Genomic DNA, 6,127 nt, shown 5'->3' with positions numbered 1-6,127 from the left:
GAGGCGAGTGGTCATTTTCATGCTCCGGCCGCTTTAACCGTAGGAAAATTGTTCATCGTACCCCCTGGATAGGAGGCTGGAAGGGGCTCCATAACCGGTCTGGACGACGTCGTGAATAGAAAAATTATGCCCCTGTCGGGACTCGATATCCGATCCCCCGGCCGTGCAGTCCGAAGCCAGTCGCTATACCGACTGAACTATCCTAGCTAGCTCATACAGTTACAAAATATGAACAGTGATATATGATATAGGACCCGGAGCTCAATATAATATTCACCGAACAGATCGGTATACAAATAACGCTCTAGAAATGTATTCTGCAGTTTTCCCCTTCTAATCTCTGTCGGATTACCGGCTATGCTGATTGATGTATTCTGTGATTTTCCTTACTCCTTCCGGCAAATTTCGGGATAATTCCTGGATTAGATCATTATCGTTTCCTTCCAAATCCTTTCCAGTTCACGATCCATCACATATTATAAAATCTCGACACCGAACGCGTCTTTAAATAACCCACAATAAATTCTAATTTTATTTTTTTTCTAAAATGTTTTAATACTTAAATATTATAAAATAAAATTATTACCACATGCATCGCGTCTTCTCCAAAAAGAAGAGAACAAATAATGGATCCATATCTTTTCAGTTTTTATTATGTATCACTCCATTCGCATGCATCGTCTTCCCTCCTAATTTAAAGTAACACGCCCATTACATGTAGCCCAGGAGACGAGTCATTTCTGTATAAGCGTGTGTTGACAGACCGTTTTCCTTATCTCACAGGGCTACGTGGGTGGCGGAGCCCTGCAGGGGGGCATCCACAATGCCCCATGCATAATACGACTCTCATTTAGCAGGGGAAACATGTCTCCCTATTATTGGTTACATATTTTATGTGTTAGGTACAACCACGGGGTTCAAAAAATTGTTATCCTACACAGTCCTTTGTTTAAGAATCGGTTTCTATCGCTTTGTGATACTCTATTGTTCGCTGAAATCAGTCTCAACGTGATTGAGAGCTCAACCACTTTATTCAAGATTATGTCTCTGGGTAAATTTCCGACGGTAACTGTTTAATAAGCCGGTCACGGTAGCCGAGCGGTCTAAGGCATGTACTGTCTTCGCTCGCTTGGAAACCGGGGTCGTGGGTTCGAATCCCACTCAGGGCATGGATGTTTAGTTTGTGTGTGTGTGCGTTTTTCTGTGTTTGTGTACAGGTAGAGGCATTGCGACGAGCTGATCACCCGCCCAAGGAGTCCTACCAAATGTATAAGATCTAGAAAAACCGAAGTGAACGGAGAAGTTCATGGAGGTAGGCCTAGGCCCACTGGGGCTGTAGTGCCAAGTGGAAAAAAAGAAACTGTTTAATAAATTCAAAAGAAGTGCTCGATGGAACCATGCAGATCTGCTGATTATATATGTAGCCGACCTAATATTTTTCCTCCCACTTGTGGAAATTTAATTAATCTGAAATGAACGGAAGTTCTATATCTGTTGAAACCTGAATACTGTAACTGCAGATTCTTATCTGGTCTATCTACTGTGAAGATATTAGGCCCATAAGAACCATTCGATGTGGGAGGCTCTCGACCTATATGTACAAGTCTCTTTGTGGTAGAAGAATATTATGACTCATATGGACATTGATAGGCAACGGCTCGGTAAACACATTCCCAAAGATATGCTCTCAATAATAGAAGGACATTCATTGCCAGGTAACGGACCAATAAACACGTACTCTTGACAACAGAAGACGGTGTTTTCTGTGGGTTGCGTGCTGAGGAAATATGAGATGACATAGTCAAGAGAAATGAAGGATACCCATGTGGAGGCAGGGTCGTGACCCTGAGAGTCATAGGAGGTGACGAAAAGAATTCTCAAATATGAGACAGTAAAATATGGTCTCGAGTCACAAGAGACTCGGACCCGAGAAAGACTGCGCTGGCAAAGGCCAGCAGCATTTACAAAGACAGACCCGTCCTCTCGTCAGAAAAACAAGATCCAATCTAAAACCCGTCTTATAAGTTACACGTGGCAATAATCATATTATCATCTGACACGATACGCTCCCCATTTTGGAAGCGTCGTTAAATAATTCCCCCGAAATAGAAAACAAAGGGATGAAGGGAAATAGATTTGTCATAAGATTAAATAGGTGCATATTAAAACTAATTTCCCTTCAAGTCAAGTTCCTCGCTGGTGGTTGAGGTACGTCGTACAAGAAGACTAAGTCACGTGCTTCAGCATCATGAAACAATGCGCCCCTAATTAAATTATACACAGCCGCGCAATCCTCCTCGACAGGTACATTAATACTAAGACCTTTTTCATTAGCTCGCAAGCACGACAAACTTATCCGTCTCTTTGACAAGGGCAAGAAAACAACATCATGCAATACGTAGATTAGAGGACGGACCAAGCACACATTCAGGACACAAGCAATTTCTGTTGGCATGCCCAGCATTGGCGTCTTTCAGTCTGTTCGTAAGTACGTATATCTGAAAAGGACACAGAAATGTGGCATATACATCATTTGCTTATGTTTACATACATAAATATTGATAAAATTGTTCATTAAGCACTACGCCATGAAGACGTATGGAGAAGTGAATGTGTAGATCCGCGAATTCTTGACCGCAGCAATAGTTGAAGGTGGGTTGTCAGCTTCATGCCCCGGCCGGTTTACCCTCGGGGGAAAAGCCCCCGGTACCCATTGGACAGTAGGCTGGAGAAGACGGTATAACGAGGAGCTTAAGAACTTGTACATAACTAGAATCATCATGTTAAGGAGATTGAGATGGGTAGGGCATGTAGCACACATGGGAAAGAAGATGAATGCATATAGCATTCTGGTGGAAAAGCCAGAAGAAAGAGACGAGAGAAGAATATTAAAGTGATCCTTAGAGAAATAGGTTTGAGTGATATAGACTGGAACCATCTGGCTCAGGACAGGGACCAGTGGAGGGCTCTTGTGAACACGGTAATGAAACTTCGGGTTCCATAAAATGTTTGGAAATTCTTGAGTAGCTCAGGGACTGGCGACTTCTCAAGATGGACTCAGCTACACGGATTTAGTTTGTTGTGTAGGCCGCGCCATAGCTCAAGCGGTTAGTCGCTGGTTTCCCACCGCGGCGGCCCGGGTTCGATCCCGGGTCTAGTCAAGTGGGATTTGTGGTGGACAAAGTGGCTCTGGGGCGTGTTTTCTCCGAGTACTTCGGTTCCCCTGCCAATCTGCATTCCACCAAATTCTCCAACATCATAATCACCCGGGGCAGGCTACAATAGGCCAATCAGTGGCCGCCGTGCCGAGTGGGCGCAGTTGGACTCCACCTCCCACTAAGCGAATTAAAAAATTAATAAATTTGTTGTGTAAAGTAAAAGTAAAATTGTATCTGTGCTTAAGTAATTAAGCCCTACACCATGAAGGCTTATGGATGAGTGGATGAATAGATACACATTTTCTTGACCTCGGCACAAGCTGGAGATTAGTGGTCAGCTTTTTATCCCCGTGAAAGAACCCCCAGTACCCATTGGATAGGAGGTTAGATGTACCCCAGCACCGGTCTTGAGGACGTGGACAAGAGAGAATTCTTGACACTACCGGGACTGGAACTCTGACCCCTCAGCCGTGCAGCCCGTAGCAAGTCGGTATATCGACTACGCTATCCCAGCTCCTGTTAGCTGTGTGGTAATTAAAATGAGGCTGTTATTGTTAGACTGAAATGCTATCGTATGACTTGGTACTTTATTGATTGGCAATATTATTTACGAGGACTATTATCTATTTCTAAAGGAAAAGAAAATAAATGGCCGACGTGGAGGAAATCAACTACGAAATAAAAGCTGATGTATTCGCTGATCCAGGAAGGAAACTTTGCATGCTCACTCAAATTCGGGAAAATCGTGAAAAATATTTCGTCACGGAAGAACTACTAAATTACATAAATAATTTCCAGAGCTAATTCCTATTGTGACTATATTACAATGAACAAAATATTTTGATAACAAGATGGTCGATCCATCCATGTGCAGAGCTATGATTGCTAACATTCTTTGGTCTATTTCTTGGGGAGCTTATACAAAATTTCTTCACCTAACTAACTTCATGGAGTTCAGCTTTGCTTGAGAAACCGCCAATTATGCAGCTACAAAAGAATTTCCCAACATTTTATGGAACCGGAAAGTTCATTACCGTGTTCACAAGGGCCCACCACTGGTCCATGTCATGAACCAGAATCCAATCCATACCACCCCATTCTATCTCTCAAAGATCCATTTTAATATAACCCACTCAATTACATTTTGGTTTTCCTAGTGGTCTCTTTCCTTCTGGTTTTCCCCTCAGTATACTATATGCATTCCTCTTCCCTCCTATACATGCTACTAGCCCTGTTGATTTCATTCTTGTTGGCTTCATCATTCTAATTTTACTTGTCGAAGAGTACAAGTTATGAAACTCCTCATTATGCAGTTTTATTCAACCTCCTGTCACTTCGTCTCTTTTGGGTCCAAATATTCTCCTCAGCACCCTGTTCTCAAACACCCTCAGTCTATGCTCCTCCCTTAATGCCAGTGACAAAGTTTCACACCCATACGAAACCACAGGCAAAATTATAGTTCTGTATATTCTAATTTTTAAGATTTTAGACCGCAGACATTTCTCCAGCTGAGATACGCAATTCCGTTCTGACTGCAAAGTCCCGTGAAACAATGCTGTCACGTCTCCTAGGTAACGCGACAAGAAATTAGTGGGTTCCGGATTAGACGAAGCTGCTTACAACTACAGTCACCCTGAAATAGCATCTTCCAGATGACGCAACCAACTGATGTGTAATCTCCTGGTTTCTTCTGCTCCCAGCTCTGCTCCCTTCACCTCTGTTATCTGTTCTGACTTGTTTCCAGTTCTCCTCTGATCTGTTGCTCAAAGTGAAAGTCACATTGCGGCTGACGGTCAGTCAATAATTCTTGGTTTCGAGCCCCATATGGGGCTCATGACCAGATATTTATTACAGGTTGACAGTTACGGTCTTGATTTTGTGGGGCACCCTCTCTCACAAGGGGACGGCTCTGTCTTTTACATATGCTGCTGGTCCTTGCCAGCGCAGTCTTTCTCGGTCCGAGTTACTTGGGGTTCTCAGATTCGAGACTTCTCTTTTCGTCTCCTCCTACGACTTACAGGGTCACGGTGGAGGTGTTCGACCCTGACTCCACACGGGGGTCCGACCTGTTATGGTTCCTCATATTCTACTTTCGTACGGACTAGAAGACACCTTCTTCAAGGGTTACCTTTCACGTGTTCTATGCACCGATCGCTAGTGTATTCGTTGCCGCGGGAACTGCACTAGTTATGGGTTTTCACTTGCGTGGCAACGTCTGTTATGTATGCTTTGTAGCGTGAACCTGTTTTATTGTCACCCTGACAAAGAGAGAGAACCGTGGATACCGAGCCGTTGCCTAACAATGGGTGACCGCTCTGTACTCAGATATTCATTCTGGTAAAAATTGTCACTGTTTCGGAGGAACCGCTGCCGAAATCTGATTACAAGACGTCGCGCCCCATAATATAGAACACTCACGACCTTGAAAATCTGAAATCTCTACTCAGTTTATATTCTGGAATATCCTGTGTACAAAATAGGGAGAAGTTTAGGCAAAAAGTTTCTTGGTATCTGAACGACTAGCAGTTTCCCTCTAAGGACTATGCTCTATGGATTAAATTAGTTATGTATGTTTAATATATACAACATTATTTATATACTTTTGTCAAATTGTTTGGTACAAACTGTTTTTAGAACACTGATATTTATATTCATCATAGGTAGAAAACACTCACCACAAAAGTTTCATTAGATTCTTATGCATATCTATAAATATATAAATATCTATAAATATATAACCTGCAAAATATTTCATTAATGCAGATACTATCGAGCATAATGAGGAGCCCAAAAAAGCGCCACAAATATTTCCTAATTTTTAACGTTTTTGTTTTCGACGGGATGAGACCGAGTGCCTTAGTGATTAGGCAGCAAGCGTAACTATTGTACCAGCCCCATATGATAGATGAGGCGATGGAGAAATGGTGGAATGACAATTGGCAAGGGAAAACAGAAGCACTCAGAGAGAA

Source organism: Cryptotermes secundus, unplaced genomic scaffold, assembly GCF_002891405.2.
Source record: "Cryptotermes secundus unplaced genomic scaffold, Csec_1.0 scaffold641, whole genome shotgun sequence".
In the NCBI taxonomy this organism is placed as follows: domain Eukaryota; kingdom Metazoa; phylum Arthropoda; class Insecta; order Blattodea; family Kalotermitidae; genus Cryptotermes; species Cryptotermes secundus.
The sequence above is the reverse complement of the archived record's forward strand: the minus strand, read 5'-3'. Positions refer to the sequence as shown.